General features: G+C 37.3%; 1 pseudogene; it reads left to right on the top strand.

Annotated features, from left to right (window-relative positions):
• The first annotated feature begins 8881 nt into the window (after positions 1-8881).
• Positions 8882-18403, top strand: LOC149230722 (subtilisin-like protease SBT1.7 pseudogene; annotated as a pseudogene).
• The last annotated feature ends 237 nt before the right edge of the window (positions 18404-18640 follow it).

The raw sequence follows: 18640 nt of genomic DNA, 5'->3' as shown, positions 1-18640 counted from the left end.
TTTGGGTGTTTCCCTAGTATGCGATCTACCATTTTTCTTTGAATGAGAAGTATGTAGCTTTAAGCATGACCAATTTGAGTGCGATGGTTGCTAGCATGACTAGCTATGAGGCAGGATGAAGAATATTTCTGGAGAGATTTATTTAGTAGGTTCTAGATATGACATGGATACATTATGATGAAAAAGAGTGGGAACCGATTGGAAGAGAATCCAATATATAGCTAGAAATGAAATACCTTCATTGAGACAGTGTTGTTGTACGAAAGAAGCTTAGGCTTGTAGTTGACACCTCCTCAAGAGGGAGGATGACTATGGTATCCTTTTTGTGATATGTATATTTTATTTGACGTCCTATATGAATAGGAGATAGTTTCTATTGAGACATGATGATCACTAGATATGAGTATGATAATATGTTATTGATCTACAGAGAGCATCGTTGGTCAAGAACATTGAGCCAGCTCTTCCCCTGTTGTTTGAGCTCTCGAGGTATGGAATCGAGATGGAGGAATCTTGGGGTTGAGGGATATCTGGAAAATAGGGTATAACCCATATCTATTAACCATAGGGTTGGAGATGTTTCTCCCCTATCTTGGTATTTGTAGAGTATACCCTAGTTGGCATCATACCCATAAGTCGGGCTTGTTAGGATTTTCCCTCCCTGTCTTGCCAACGGGTTGAGGAGGCTTAGGGGAGTGTGATCCTTACCTTTTGGTAATTTGGGTATCTCAACCAAGCTCGGATTATGATGCAGGTGTTCTACCACATGGCTCTTGAAGGTCATTGTTGGGAAGATCAGTAGGCAATACGATGGGTTGAGATGTGCTCCCATATATCACCTATTGCTTGATCTGGGGTCGTAGATGTTTAGCTCCCTCATGAGAATTCGGGTTGAGATGTGCCACTTGATGTGATTTTGAGATGTCCTCTTCAATGTTGATGTGGGTCATAGACTTGACTCCCCGCTGATGTTTCCTAAGTGGTAGCATTGGGCTCCCCGCTGGCAGATATTTTGGGTGGTAACAATGGCTCCCCAATGAATAGATGGTGGTAGCTTAGGCTCCCCTCCGATGTCAAAATATTATTCTTTTAGATTCGAGAATGTTCAACATGTGAGTAGGGAAAATCAAGAGATAAGTAGGAACAAGCAAGAGATGAATTGATATGAACAATGACGATATTGGATATGATATGATGACAGGATGACATGTTGATTGATGGTCAAATATTGACAGGCATAATTCTCCCTAGTTGAGAGAGAGTGATAAAATAGGAAACTACGGTCAAATTCCACTTTACACAATTCATTTTATGGAAATAATGATTTCATTAAATTCCTCTTTTCGAGAGGACCAAAATTGACCTAAAGATCATCTAATTTGGACAAGGGAAAGTGTATTTTTGAATTATGAGCCCACATGTACACATTTGCTCAGGTCAGCCCTAAAGAAAAGTGGACACCCTTGGAAGGCTATAAATACAAGTGACCTCTACCTCATTTGGACATCATCATGAGACATTCTTATATTCTCTTTATTGTTTTTGGCTCGCACAGGTTTGAGGCATGTCCATGGAGGAATGGGTTCACTTTAAGATGAGATTGTAGGGTTTGAACATCACATCTTTGTTTCATGGTTTTGGGCGTCAATCACAAGCACGGCACAAGAAGAAATCAACCACAATCACTCACTAACCATCTCATCTATGTGACCAAAGAATCTCAGTCACACGCATAACTTGTCCTCAATGTGGCTGACATCTGGGGTTTTAGAATCACAATCGAAATTCTCCAAAGGTTGAATTTAACCACAATCATTGGCTAACAAATTCAAGGGAGCGAATGGACCTTTCTAGCTGCACGCATCACTCCTCCTCCATGCGACCGAGACAAATGTTTTTTTTTTTTTTTTTTTTTTTAGTTGTGTGAAGTTTTCGCTCATTTACCATAAGGTTCAATAGTTGACCACAGATAGTGATAGTTCATTTCAGGCTTCGGAATCGGGGTTTTGAGTATAAGAATTAATGGGTTTATTTTATGGATATTGTTAAGTTTATTATTACGGGATAGGTTTATGGTTATGGATTATTGTACTCTCATTTACTGAATCATCCAATGGTGATCTAATAAGAAGAAGAATCTAAAAGGGTTTTCCCCATAGTAGGTTTTTCCTTGATCTCCAACTAATCCTACTATCTCTATGTGTGAATGATTTTCTTCTATTGTTCCTTTATGTTCTGATGCATTGATGATGATGATATTTATCTTTCTACACAGTTGCATATGTTGTTGAATAATATAAATCTTAATAATGTTATGATATTATGGGGTCAATTTAATATGTTAATGAATAAATGTAATTATCAAAGTAAAGAACAATATATCCCTAAGAAAATATTAACAAGTTAAGTTCTCATACTTTGAAATCATTGTAGTGCATTACTTCCTAGAATCTAGCCTTAAATAACCTCCACAAGAATCTCCTTCTACCTTGTTTTTCATTTGTCAATTCAATTCTTCCCAAGTATGTCTGCGAGGGGTAAGAAACTTTGTTCCCATTCTCTTACATATGGTACTGGTGTCCAATATCTTTCTTGGTTGTTGTAATTAGTTTAGGTTGGATTATTGGAATTCTTTCAACGATTCCCATCTTTCTACCTGATAGACATCTCTGTGTGTATCCCCTCCCTGGCCTGCCATTTTATTTTTCCTTTCCTCCATAGCATACTTCGTTCTTTGGAAAGGTTTGAGTTGTTTGTAGTGTTGGGTTGTGTTATATTCTTTCCACGACAGGCCCACGTAGTTAACCGAGGGGTTAGAAGGGGGGCGGAGCCCCCCCTTCGTTGCACCAATTGCATAGTGGGGGGGGGTCACAGGGGGTTTGAGGGGTGCAGGTAACTCCACTCTATGGGCTTCAGGGTAGCGCCTCGGAAAATTTTGTTTTTGGACCCTATGCTAGGTTGGGCGGACCTACCTATGGTTTTTTGCATGATTTTTTCACACATGGTTTTGGACATGATGGTTTTCGGTCCATGGTATTGGATGCTTCAGCATGTATAAATATGTATTATAACACTGAAAGGAAAATAATGAAAAATCAAGCTGGTAGTCCCGGTTTTAGGATCCAGGGGAAATCTCTGGGTATATGTGTTTTATGTGTTATGCTCTCGCATTGTTTATTTTATGTGTTTTAGAATTCGTACGCTGGTAATTTCTATACAGGGTTAAAACCTACATTTGGTATCAGAGTTGTTTTGGCTTCAAGGGGATGCCTTTGTTGCTGAGGGGTTTCGCTCAGGCCTGTGGTAGACCCTGTTCAGTGGGAGATCTAACGGATCGATTCTGGTGGTGAAAAAATATGGCAAGCAGTGGAAAGATAGATGTCGAGAAATTTAATGGTCAGAGTTTTGAGTTATGGAAACTCAAGATGGAGGATCTGTTGGTGGATAAAGATCAATGGGTCGTAGTAGATCCAGGTTCTAAACCAACGGGAGTGCCCGATGAATAATGGAAGAAGTTGGATCAAAAGGCTAAGAGCAAAATACGATTGTGTGCCACAGATTCAGTATTGTTGAATGGTACAACGAAGGCTTTATGGGACAAGTTAGGGACTTTGTACCAATCTAAGTCTTTGGTGAATAAATTGTTCCTATGAAAAAAGATGTATAACCTGAGGATGAAAGATGGAGACTCAGTGAAAAAACATCTGAACGCATTTAATACTGTGGTAAGTCATTGATTATTTGTTGATATTAAAATTTTAGATGAAGATAAGTGCATCAGTTTGGTGTGTTCTCTACCAGATTCGTGGGATAGTTTGGTTGTTGCAATAGGTAGCAATGCAACAGCCTTGCAGTTTGATGAAATAGTTTGATCCTTGCTGACGGAGGAGATGAGATGGAAAAATATGGAGAGCCAGAATAGTGAAGCCTTGTTTGTACAAGGACAGTCCCAGAACAGAAACAAAAATAAGTCATCGAGTGGGAGATCTAAAACTCGAGGAAAACATGTAAAGGTGGTGTGCTGGAAATGCGGAAAGGAAGGGCACAACAAAAGGGATTGTAAATCTAAAGCTCCTGACAAAGGAAAGGGATCTGATGATGCTCCTTCTGCAGAGGTGAAAACCACCTAGGATGAAGGTGGGGATGTGTACTTGGCTTCTTCAAGTACACATGTAGATCATGAGGCATGGTTGATTTACTCAGGTGCATCCTTTCACTTCACTCCCCATAGAGAGTGGTTCTGCGAGTATGAGAAATATGATGGTGGTGATTTCTTCTTGGGGGGATGACAGGAGGGATAGAATCATTGGTCATGGAAAAGTAAAGTTGAAGTTGCAAAGTGGAAGGGTTAGAACACTTCTAGGTGTTATGCATATCCTTGCATTAGCCAAAAATCTAATTTCTGTAAGAAAGATGGATGATGCAGGTGTAAAAATAGTGCTCGAGAAGGATACCTACAAAATGGTTCAGGGAGCACTGGTATTGATGTGGGGAGTTCAAATTAGAACTCTGTACAAGCTGCAAGGTAGCATTGCTATTGATGGATGCAACATTTTTGTGGTTCCTGAAAGTGGAGCAGAAAATCTAGTGGTCTCTGGAGAGAATACCATGCTGTGGCATCAAAGGCTTGGACATATTGGAGAGAAGGGCCTTCGAATACTTCATGGTAAGGGTATGGTAGAAGGTATGAGTAATAACTCTCTAGATTTTGATTTCTATGAAATTTGTGTATATGGGAAGCAAAATTGGGTGAGTTTTCCCTCTGGTGGTAAGAGGGCAAAACATATATTAGAACTTGTGCACAGTGATGTGTTTGGACCTGTGAAGGTTCCATCACTGGGTAAGTTTGTGTATTATGTATCATTTATATATGACTTCTCAAGGAATACATGGATACATTTCCTTAAGAAGAAATCTGAAGTCTTTGACAAGTTTAAATAATTTAAGCCTCTGGTGGAAAACCAGACAGAGAAGAAGATAAAGGCGCTGAGGATAGATAATGGTGGAGAGTTTTGCAGTAAGGAATTTGAAGAATTCTGTGAGAAGTGTGGTATAACACGGCAGAAGACTACTCCATATAAACCTCATCAAAATGGAGTTGCAGAAAGAATGAACAAGACATTGATGGAAAGGGCAAGAAGAATGCTCAGTGGTTCCGGGTTAGGACAAGAATTCTGGGTAGAGGCGGTGGAGACTGCATGTTACCTGGTCAACAGATCACCTTCATCAGCATTGGAAGATAAGACTCCACAAGAGGTATGGACTGGTAAGAAACCATCTCTTTCACATCTGAGGGTATTTGGATGTGATGCATATGTACATTTTCCAAAGGAGAAAAGAACCAAGTTTGATAGTAAATCTAAAAAGTGTATCTTTATTGGGTATAAGGATGGTTTAAAGGGTTATAAGCTTTGGAACCTAGTAACAAGGAAGGTTGTGTACAACTGAGATGTGGTCTTCAGAGAGGTGAAAGACGTTATTAAAGATGAATTCCAACCAAAGGAACCTGAGAAGATAGAGTTTTAGCTAAAGGAGGAATAATCAGACTCTACGGTAGAGGAGGAATCAGAAGATGAAGAGCCACAAACTCCGGGTGTGAGAAGATCAGTTCGAAAAAGTAGGAAACCAGAAAGGTATAGTCCATCTACTTTCTATTCAAATTTTGCTTTATCTATTACTGATGATGATCCGAGAATTGTGAAGGAAGCAGTAGATTCAGAGGATGGAAAACTCTGGAAAGAGGCCATGGTTAATGAAATGACATCTTTGCACAAAAATGAGGCTTGGGATCTGGTGGAGTTGCCGACTGGAAGGAAACCCATTGGCAATAAATGGGTGTTCAAGAAGAAGGAAAGGTGGAGAAATACAAAGCTTGGTTGGTAGAAAAAGGTTATTCCCAAGTGCCGGGAATTGATTTTGGTGATATTTTTTCTCCTGTTGCCAAGGTGACTTCTATTAGATTACTTTTATCTGTTGCTGCTGCTTTTGATTTTGAGGTAGAACAGATGGATGTGAAGACAACATTTCTTCACAGGGATCTGGAAGAGGAGATCTACATGAAGCAACCTGAAGGCTTTGTGGTGAAGGGTAAGAAAGAACTAGTATGCAAGTTAAGGAAGTCTCTGTATGGGTTAAAACAGTCACCAAGGATGTGGTATCAGAAATTTGATACATTTATATGGGGACTTGGCTTCACTATAAGCAAAGCAGATCACTGTGTGTATTTTAAACTAATTGGTGACTGTGTTATTTATTTGGTCTTGTATGTGGATGATATGTTGCTGGTTGGAAATGACAAAGAAATTATCCAAGATTTGAAGACCCAATTTTCCTCCGAATTCGACATGAAAGATATTGGTGCTGTAAAGCATATTTTGGGCATGGAAATTAAAAGAGATCGGGCAAAGAGGAAGCTTTGGTTAAACCAGAGGAAGTATGTCGAGACAATATTGCAGAGATTTAATATGTAGGATAGTAAACGGTGGAGGTTCCTATTCCTGTAGGTGTAAAGTTATCTACTGAATAGTGTCCCAAGACACAAGAAGAGGAAGAGGACATGTCCCGTGTTCCATATGCAAGTGCAGTCGATAGCCTGATGTATGCAATGGTTTGTACTAGACCAGACATTGCACATGTAGTGGGAGAATTGAGTAGGTTTATGTCAAAACCAAGAAAGGAGCATTGGACAACAATGAAGTGGGTTTTCAGGTATTTGTGTGGCACTAGTGATTATGGTTTGTGCTACCAAGGAAGACCAGGATTGGACAAAGTGTTGGATATTCGTGGATTTGTTGATGCAGACTAGGCTGGAAATCTGGATCAAAGAAGATCTACAAGTGGGTATGTGTTTAACCTATTTGTAGGTGTAGTCAATTGGATGAGTAAGAAATAATATGTAGTGGCACTATCAACTACAAAGGCAGAATACATGGCAGCGACTCATGCAAGCAAGGAAGCAGTTTGGTTGCAGAGATTGTGTTCAAGTATGGGGTTAGTACAAGGAGCTATAAGGATAGAATGTGACAACCAAAGTGCAATTTTCTTGGCAAAGAAACCTGCATATCATTCAAATACAAAGCACATTGATGTTCAGTATCACTTTGTGAGGGATATGATAGAAGCCAAAAAGGTGTTGTTGGTAAAGGTGGACACTTTGAAGAATATTGCAGATGCATTGACAAAATATGTGAGCTTTGAGAAGTTCTATTGGTGTAGAGAAACAACAGGAATTGCAGGGCTGGATAAATGACTGTGCTCTCTTATGGCCCTCGATGGAAAGGAAACAACAAGTGGGAGAATGTTGGGTGGTGTTATATTCTTTCCACGACTAGCCCACGTAGTTAACCAAGGGGTTAGAAGGGGGGCAGAGCCCCCCCTTCGTTGTGCCAATTGTGTAGTGGGGGGTCACAGGGGGTTTGAGGGGTGCAGGTAACCCCACTCTACGGGGTTCGAGGTAGCGCCCCGGAAAATTTTGTTTTTGGACCCTATACTAGGTTAGGTGGACCTACCTAAGGTTTTGTGCATGATTTTTTCGCACATGGTTTTGGACGCGATGGTTTTCGGTCCATGGTTTTGGATGCGATGGTTTTCGGTCCATGGTATTGGATGCTTCGACATGTATAAATATGTATTGTAACATTGAAAGGAAAATAATGAATAATCAAGCTGGTAGTCCCGATTTTGGGATCGAGGGAAAAAACTCTGTGTATATGTGTTTTATGTGTTATGCTCTCGCATTGTTTATTTTCTGTGTTTTAGAATTTGTATGTAGGTAATTTCTATACGGGGTTAAAAGCTACATGTAGTGAATGCCCAAGATGCACCATTAGAGAGCATGGATTCGAAGGGGTGTGACGCACTTCAAAGAGTGGGGAGGCTCTCCATCCCAAGAGAGGGTGGAAATTTTTTCTAAGCTATACTAAGAGATCACTCCACAAAACATATAACATGAACTTGCATGAGTGGAATAAGAGATTGTAGGAAAACATGGGTGTTTAACCAATACTAAGGTGTTGAGGGAAGTATTTGAGTAGATGTTAGATATTGGTCATGCTAGAGGTTAATACAACCAATATATGTATACAATTGATATTTTTTGGCATTCGAAAATTCTATTGGGATGTGTCTTGTTGGGATGTAATGAGGATAAGGAGGAAATCCTCATCAATATGGATGAGCTATAACTCTCTATGAAGAAATTGGACATGTGGTTGCATCATATTGAAAACCATCTGAGTCTTTCATCAAATCTTAGTGTCTCACTATGTGACAACAAGGAGCCAATTGTTGTGTATGCATCAAACTTAGCCAAGTATCAATCACAGGTTATAACTACTTTCGTATCTTCATCTCTTTTTCATATACATGCTTGAAGTTATATTAGGATGAAAATTGCTAGGCTACAACTTCTGTGTCTTTTTGTTAGAATATTTTAAATTTTATGTTTCGAAGTTGAAAAACCTTTGGCTCTACCACTTGTCTAGTTTCCCAAGTGGGTGATTAGGGCATAGAAAAACTTATTATAACGTTTCATCTTGATATATGAATATAACTTAATTTTACAACAACAACAAAAAGGAAAAAAATCTTAGAACACTTTTCTTAATGCTTTTCTATCATGGGAATAAAACTTTAAATATTATGATTAATATATTATCTTCTTAGGATATGATAGACCATATTGGGTATTAATAGATGTTAAACTAAGCACCAAATTAATATATAAGACCCCTTGTTTAAAGTTTCTAAAAGTGTACATACTCTACCTTTTAAAATTTATGATTAAAATATTTTATTACTATATTATTTAGTATAAAAAAAATGGAATTTATGGGAGGTCACGGGGTCAAATCTCCTCGACGCCCTTGGGGTTAGGCCTGATATGGCCGACCGGCAGTTCCCTTTGGGTGGAGCTGCCCCGCTTCTCTATGTGGACGTAGCGGCCACTCCGGTGCCCGTGAACCACACTTTAAAAAAAAAAAAAAAAAAAAAAAAATGGAATTTATAACTTCAAAATTATTATAAATAAAGAAAAGTGAAATTTTCAATAATAATTATTAAAATTTTTAAAATAAGAAAAATTAAAATTTTTAAAATTATTATTATTTTTTAATTGAAAAAAGATATAAAAACAAAATAATATCTTTAAAAAATACACTTAAAATTATTGAATCCTTCAGCCACCCTAATAAATTTTTAATATAATAATAGAACCTATAATAAATCTTTAATATTATAATAGAACTTATAATATAACAAGGGAGTTGCGAGGCAACAATTCTCTGCCTTGAGTGGGACGATAATTGATCGGAACCTATGTGTTTTGACCCTGTTAAAATTTCATGAAACATTGTAAGAACATAAATGAGTCTAGATAGATCAACCCATATTATGATTGGTCAAATTTATAGGACATATTGCAACGCAAGATGATTCTTCCAAAAGTAGAGGCCAACCACACCAATGAAAAGACAAAGGGGGTAACCATATATCATTCCAAATGTTTATTGAGAACGATCTTAAGGAACCCCTGAGAAGGTGATGCAATAGCAATAGCTTCCATTATGAGTTTAGAAATCATGCAAATGTCCATTTTGCAAAACTATGTGGGGGACTCCCTAAACACTCCATTGGATGCCATTATTCCATGTTTTGGTTAGATTCAAGATATGGAAAATGGTACACAGATATAAGCTATAGAGAATGCTAATGCTAACGGTCCGAGAAATAGAATGACATAGAAATAACATGGATACATTGGTAGGTGATGTACACTCTACAATTTAACTTTACCACTAGATCTTTGTATTCAAGATATATAATTAGGTTCCAGCGACAAGATGTTGAACAAAATGCCCAAACTAGATAGACAAAATGGACTATCAAAGTGAAGGAAGCATTAGAAATCAAAGCACGACTGATCATTAGAAGGATGATGGGTGGAAAAAGGCAATGAAATAACTAAAGGCTCTAGGGAAAATGATTGAGATGCAAAGAATAGCAAGGGTGATAAAAGAAACAAACCCATTGGTCATTTAGGACACTAATTGAGAGAAATATGCACAACACTCACTAAACTTAACTTTCATCTATCTGAGATGGAACCTTTGTTCATTCACAGAACCTAAAATAATTAAGAAGCATAGCGCTCTAACTCTTCCCACTAGATTCCAACTGTGCCTATTATATGCAAAGACTTATAACTTTTCCCATTCACATATGGCTGACTATATGTCTCAATGGAACACACAAGTTTGGAAATATATGTAAACACTATGTAACATGGGAACGTTGTAGTAAATAATAAATTCATATTGCAAATATCATGGCGGTAGGGTAACCAAATAATAGTTAAGATCTTTTCACAGTCACAAAGACTCATTGATAATATATTTCCAATTCGTTGTTACATCCATTCAATCCATACAATTTGGTTAAAAAAACCATTGCATTTATTCTAGCATTATGCTGTGAGAAATCTACCAATATGCAAAGGAATGGGCATACAGGTTGTAAGTACTCTTCACACATCTTCCCACTGTTCATTTTTTTCCAGTGGATCTGCCCATTGTCCATACAACAATAAAATTTAGAAATTACATTCACAATTTTAAAGCAATAATCGATAAATACTTGCTTATATCTATATAACATTATGGCTTGGAGAAAGAGAAGTTGTAACATGAGATAGATCACAAGGTAAACAAGCAATTGAAGAGTTGTCGTAGCGGGTGAATTCATTCAATTAGAAAGTAATACACAAATAAAAAAATCCCTAAAACTTAAATTAAAATATTATTGTAAAATTTAATTGAGTACCATGGCGAGGACTGTGAAGATATCATTGATACAGAATACTATGTTCTCATCAAAAAATAACCTTGAAAAAATCCATATCATAAACTATGTTGTATAAACAAAGGGTATGACATATCTATATATATATATATATATATATATATATATATAAGAAAGAAAATAATGACCACCTTTCACTATTCATAGAAAATGGTAGCCACACTAAATCTTTGTAAAATTGAGAAGCCAAGGAGGGGTTGAATGAGGCCATGGTGGCAATAAATATAGAGGGAATGAATGCCATTGAAGCAACGACTGCCTCCATTGTCAGACTAGGAGATGTTGCAGTCAAATTTGTTGTTGTTGCTCTTGCTTCCACCATTAGCATCACAACGACAAAGAGAGATGTAGATGTCAATATTCTTGTGCTTTCCATTCTTTCTTACACTCACAACATTCCTATTACTTCTAATTGATGCACAAACCCAGAAACCTAAAGGATGAAACCAGAATCCTCTCGAGCAAGTCAGAATCTAAAACAGACCAATCCTAATTAGAAGCACCAATCTTTCTTGTTTGAGACTGGAATAGTCGAGCACAAGGGACAGAGTGATCTGACATCACAAAACTTGCACATGTAAAGGAAAGTCGTGTGTATTAATAATCTTCTTCACCATTTTTTCATGCCTAATCTCTCCCTATAATGTAATCAAAGATTTTTTTTTGTTAGCACATTTACAAAGCTTTTAGCACGTATTAATAATCCACTACTATAAAGTTTTTTTTTGGAAGATAAAACTATTGGAAAAAGTCTTAAACTAAACACTTACCCATTGGTTTGTTGTCAAGCGCAGTGTCACCACTCCAGAGATTGACCTTAACTTTCCACCCTACTATGCATTAGGTTGCATGCCATCGTTCCTTCCTTTGGCCCATCCTTTATTTCTAAAATTCCCCTAATTTATCAAGGAAATGACCAAATTGTGCAAGGATTATTAAGATAAAATCTCCCCGAATGATCGAATTGTACCTGAAAAATCAGATATAAAGCCAAATTATTTAAATCTATAAACACCCTCACAATTTTCTGAGAAACATTTCAAATATGAAGAAAACCTTATAAATTGTGCCTAAATCCATGAAGGACTTAAATGAATTTACGAGATGGTGTCGATGCGAACAACTAGAATGATAATTACTAGATTTAAGACTAAAATGAATTTAACAGATGTTGTCAATACAAACAACTGGAATGATAACTATTATGGCATCATTCCTTCCTCTTGCCCATATTTTATTTGTAAAATTGACCTATCGATCAAGGAAATGACCAAACCCTGTGAATATTATTACGATAAAATCCCCCACAACCACCAAATTTGACCTCAAAAACTCTGGTATGGATCTATTTCTATGGACAATGATTAATGATTAATGACTTGACTTTTGATGATGGTTAGTATATTGAAGTTCATTTGATCTGTTGGATAGACAACGCAAAAGTGCAATCGAATCTATTTCAAATATAAGTTTGCAAAAGGTTCTTACAATGTGTGAAAATACTAAAACATAAATTAAGGTGCATTATGTTGATTTATTCTTTCCATAAAAACTATAATTAAAACTTCAAAAATTTAGCTACAGAAGCCAAACCCTAAAAATTCTCTAAAATTTTCTTAGAAAAAGAGGAAAGAAGCTACATAAGTATCAATGTCGACCAAGGCATTTTTTTTGCAAATCAAAGTCAACAAAGCCTTTGTCTTCCAAAAGCAATCGAGTTTTATCAATCTACCAAGCAAGGAAAAAGAAAATATAGCAAAACCTACATAATTTTATTTCAACCTACGTTAGCAAATAATTGCTAAGTGTATAATATTAGAACCAATAACACAAAATACATGGTTTCTAGGACTAATTATAAAATTTAAGATACAAACTCCAATAATGTACATCTTCCAATCTTCATTTGAGCTTTCTTGGTCTTCTTGGTGTAGTTAGATAGTATTGTTGCATTTTATATGAATTTTCAAAATAACCCTATGCTCAACGGTTTTCTATAAAATATATTTGGTTGTTTATTGTTCTACATGCAATTCAAGGTTAAGATAACCAGGATCTAACAAAGTCAGTAGCTACCAAGCCAAGCTGATTCATTCAAAAGTGTAGACATGCATGTAACTTTTGAACCACCAGAATTAAGCAATCTTGCACCATCCACCATAAATGAATCAAGGCTTCCTGTACAAGAGGAATAATGAGTGATATGTGAGTGAAGGAGAGGATCTGAACAGGACTAGAGGATGGTAATAAAAAGAAAGAGCGAATAACTAGAAGTTATATAAAAAAATATTAAATAAAATAATATGACAATTAGCATATATATCTATATCTATATATATATATATATATATAGATATATACATATATATAGTTATTGCAATTAGACCTCATGCAGCCGCATTAATACCAAGTGTCACCTTACATGCGCTCTAAGATGTAAGTTGACATAAACCATCTTTCAAGCTCATTTACTCGTGTCCTCTGAAGGCTGTGCCATGAGGAGAGGAGATTATGTCTTCTTAGGTAGGATTTTGAACAAGACATTACAATTGTGCTCTCCCAACACCAAGCTCGTTAGGATGTTTGTGCCTTCCGGGAACTAAACTTGTACATCTTTATTTTCTCATAAACTTAGACAAATGGGTTTCAATATTAGATTACAGATTTAACTTACACAAGGTATAGAAGATTTTCTCTTTGCTATTGTAATTCTTATTTCTTGAGCAAGCACAAATGTGAGCTCTACATAGTGAGGAAGCTTTTGATGGAACACCAAACAAACAACCTTGGTTAGACCAACCTTTCAAAGCTGGAAAATCACATTTCACATACCACTACTAAAATATAAAGCTGAATATGTGTTGCGGTAGATGACGAATCATCGATCAATGCTAGAATCAAGGCACCTATAACCACCATGAATTCATCAACAAAAATCGACAACAAAAAGTTAATGTAGTTAGAGTTTAAGGGTGTAGTTGGATTTTGAGATCCAACACACCATGTGCCTAGAATCGAGCATCCATGTAATGGATGAGTATGCTTCCCTGTTTGTTCCACGCAGTTAGTTATATATATATATATATATATATATATATATATATATATATATATATATATATATATATATATATATATATATATATATATATATATATATATGTGAGAAGTCGGTGAAGCATATTCAAGAGGATGGATTTGAATATGAACAAGTGGCTCTGGTAAGTAGGTGCCAAGAAGGAGACATTCAAGGATTCAATGGCTTGCAGATTGCAAAACCTAGTTATGTTAATGAAAATTTCAATTAGAGTATACAACTGAAATATTAAAGTCAATTTTGGCTCTTGAATTTTTTGTATTTATAGTTAGGTACATTGAGCTCTAGTCTAGTCCTTCACATATCCACTCATGATATGTTGCAAGAATTGCATTCCATATATAGGGGAATAGGTTTAACAGTCTTATATTGACAAGTTCCTCTCTGCAAATGTAGTGAATAGACAAAACTAAACAATTGAAGAAAATATTCACAGGTGCAAAAGGGAATCAATAGAAAATAACATATGTAAGTCCTCAGTAAAGGGTGCCATTAAAAAATATATATTTCTAATTGGGTTTTCCATAACTCATACAAAGAGAAAATTCTAAATGGTTAGAACATGCAATGGTTGTTTCTTCTTAGTTTGGTTTCTTTAAAATACAAAGCCATTAGAATGTGAATTTATTACAACGCTATGTAATCCAAGAAACATGCATGAACATCTGTTGGAATTTATCTGTTATGCATCCTGAAAACTTGAAAGATAGAATAATTTTGACAAAATATCTTTGTTCCACCCTTTTTATTATCTATCAATGACATTTCCGTGTACAATAATTAGGAATACAGTTTCACAAGTAATCTTAAAACTACATATCAACTAGGACTCGAATTTTTCTTCAGCCAATGAAGCTTCCCAGTGGATTTATATTGTATTTAGTACAATTTAGATGGACAATTGTGCTTATTCGTTATGGCACATTAGAGTTATACCCAGGAAGAACAAGTACACAATGTTTGGCATGATCAATAACGTCTCCCTCGGAAAAATGGAAGCAAAGAATTGAACGAGCGCAAAAAGGTGCACTCTAAAAGGACGAAACCATACAAGGAAACAAACGCTTATCACCAACTATGTTGATAAAGAAATATGATCCAGCACCAATGCCCAAACTGATAACATTTGCATATGTTATTTGCAAGAACCAATAATGTATGGTTCCTTACCAATGCACAAGCCCCCCTAGAAATTTTTAGAAAGAAATTTTTTTCTATAGAATTCAATCTCTGTTTGACTCAATGATTCAATTATGATACTATTGATTTGAGTTCACAAAGTCACTGAACTAGAGCTAATGCTTCCTTCCTCACATGGGCCAACAATTAGTCCTAGAACCTTATTCTTTGTTTTTTCCAATTGGCAACACTATCGTCTTGGTACCTGATAGTAGATACATCAAAGAAGGATATTTAGAAACATAAATAAGAGTTCTTTGTTTCTTAAAGGGTCATGTATGTTATAAAGGATAAGAATAACAAATATTTTGACACAAACTTCTATGAAAAAGAAGAGTCCTAATTATAACAGGACATACCAACTACCAATTCTCATTCATAGGTCTGCTGACAACTTGTATATTATGCACTTCATATGGAGAGAGAGCCCATGAGAAGCAATATGATGCTCTTTTCAGATTGTCCATTTGTATGCCTCGTTTGTAGTTACTCACAGTTATATTTCATAATTTTTGTATGTCTTCCAAAAATAAAAGTAATGAATTTTTACAAAATAATCTCTGAGGAGGTCTAGTATCAAAATCAAATTCGAGACTAGTATCCAATTTATTCCAAGCTGTAAATGTGCATTCAGAACGTTCAAGCTCTCAAGGAAGGATTATTTGTGGAAAAACTTGTACAACATAACCATTTGAGATTGAAAAGGTTAGCCATCTCTTATGGTAAAAAGACATCAAATTCTAAATATCATTATTCCTATTATGTATAGAATAAGAGCCAGTTCTTAAACAATAATTTAACGTATCATGTTCTCTCTCCATTAGCTAGGGTTTGTTTGTTATCTAGCAACAAAGCCATACTTAAGCTAAAGAGCTTACTTCCAGAGCTTAATTCGAGGCATCGATTAATACTTTGTTCTTTCCATACTTGAGCTAAAGAGCTTAATTCAAGACGAGGCTTCCATTGATGCATGTTCTTTGACTGTGTTTTAGAAGGTGAGAAAACCCCTACTATGAAGCTTTGTTTCGTGTGAGACCTTTGTTCCACGTGAGAGATTTTTTCCGCATGAGAAAAGAGAATCACATAGAGAGAAATCTGGAGCTATCGCAGAGCACAGAGGACTCCGAGGACAAGTCGATTCATTTATGGTTGAACAAACTGTTCACAGGTAGTAGACATTGTATTTTTATTCTAGAATTAGTTGTTTTTAGTGTGATATTTTGGATTTTTTGGTGTTGAATTTGACAGAAAAATTTGAAGTGAAATCTTGATTTTCGTTATTTAAACTGATTTTTTCACTATATATGGATTCAGCACCCTAAAAAAATTCGTAGGCATTTAGATTGTGCATTACCCATCAAATTTGTGATTTCAATAAATTCCTGCCAAATTTTATAAAAATATGACCCGAAAAACTCATATGCAATCATTGCCTAAGTACTCCCACGCACGCAAAATGGAAGGGAGAGTGTGAAGTGCGTTCCGACTTCAATGCGTCCCTAATGAAATAATAAATTCATTGGAGCCCATTAGTTTGTCAAAGTATATGAAGCCCAGTACGGTCATGTCCACGGAAAAGACGATTACAGATCTCCTCGGGATGCCAAAGGACATGGTACGCACACTTCCTCTACTGCGGCCGGATCGGAGGTGCCTGCTTCCAGCTTTCTTGGTTTCATCGGAGGGACGGCTAGAGGTATGGCTACCAAAGCTCGATTGGCCGTCTATAAAGTCTGTTGGGCTCTTGATTGCGTTACTTCAGATGTGCTTGCGTGAATGGAGGCGGCTGTTTCGGATGTGTCGACATGCTATCCATATCGCTCGGCATCGTTAGTGATGCCGCTAATTATGATGATATTATAGCAATTGGAGCTCTTGGAGCGACTGAGAAGGGTGTTTTTGTCTCGTGTTCGGCCAGTAATTCAGGGCCTTATGAGATTTTCAACACGGCGCCATGGATAACCACCGTAGGCGCCAGCACCATCGACAGAGAGTTGCCGGCTCCCGTCGTACTTGGCAACGGCAAAAGCTACATGGGCTTGTCTCTCAACAAAGACTTGTCCCTGGCCAATGAGCAATTGCCTTTGGTATACGGGAAAACAGCATCGAGTAAGAAGTATGCAAACTTCTGCATTGATGGAAGCCTTCATCCCGATATGATCCGTGGAAAAATTGTACTCTGTGATCTTGGACAAGTCGATATTATAGAAAAGAGGTTGTCCATGCGACGAGCCGGCGATGCGGGGATGATTCTGGTTAATCAGGATGAAGATGGAGACCATTCGCCGACCAGTCATAATCTGTTCCCGGCGACCATGGTGGGTCCCAAGGACGGGGAATACACAAAAGCTTATATAAACACGAGCACAAATCCTATGGCAACTATTAAATTGGAGGGGCTGACTATAATTGGTAAAGCACGAGCTCTGGTCATAACAGCATTTTCGTCCAGAGGGCCGAACACCGTTGTTCCAGAGATCCTTAAACCGGACCTGATTGCTCCGGCAGTCAACATATTGGCGGCGTGGACAGGGCACGTGGGGCCAACGTACTCCGACAAGGAAAGAGTAGATTTCAATATAATCTCTGGGACTTCGATGTCTTGTCCTCATGTGACTGGCATCGCGGCGCTTATACAAGCTGTTCATCCGGCATGGACACCCGCTGCAATAAAATTGGCTCTTATGACATCTTCTGTGCTATTCGACAATCGCAAAAGCCCTATAAGCGACTCATTGACCGCTTTACTTGCAAATGCCTTTGTAATGGGCGCGGGTCATGTGAATCCCAATGCTGCCTTGGATCCCGGTCTCCTCTATGATCTTGAAATGGACGACTACGTTAGCTTTCTGTGTACCCTAAATTACACAGCAAAGCAAATTCATATTCTGACAAGGCAGGGAACATCCTGCCCCAAATTACGCTCCGCGCCAGGAGATCTCAGCTACCCATCATTCTCCGTAGTGTTTTAAGCCGTGTAGTTTGGTTCGTGTTATGAGGAGAACCGTGACGAAGGTTGGAGGAGTACCATGTGTATATGAAATGGCTGTCGAGAGCCCTGAAAACGTAAATATAGCCGTGCAGCCGAGGACACTCGCCTTCGAAAAGCAAAACCAGAAGGCGACTTATACAGTGACATTTGAAAGAAAAATTGCAGCTGACCACAAACCTAAAGCACGCCAAGCCTTCGGTCAAATATTGTGGAAATGCGTGAAGGGCGGAACGCAAGTTGTTCGCAGTCCTGTGGCCATAGCCTGGATAGTGGAGTGATGATGAATGAGTGGACTGGCCCAGTTGTTCGTATGTGGGCCTCTAGTTTGAATAAAAGTAGAAGCCATCCATGATGATGTAACGCATTTTGTTTTGTTTTTATGTCGGTACAACGACACGAGAGCACGGGGTCTTCCAACTTCCAATCATTGTAGGCTTACTTCTTTTTTTTTCAGAAGAAAAAGCGTAATATATTCATATAAGAAGACTACATAGAGCAAATGCATGAAGCATATT

Source organism: Pinus tabuliformis, chromosome J (genome assembly GCF_031772625.1).
Source record: "Pinus tabuliformis cultivar Carrire ecotype Pingquan chromosome J, CPIR1, whole genome shotgun sequence".
Lineage (NCBI taxonomy): Eukaryota > Viridiplantae > Streptophyta > Pinopsida > Pinales > Pinaceae > Pinus > Pinus tabuliformis.
The sequence above is the reverse complement of the archived record's forward strand: the minus strand, read 5'-3'. Positions and strand labels throughout refer to the sequence as shown.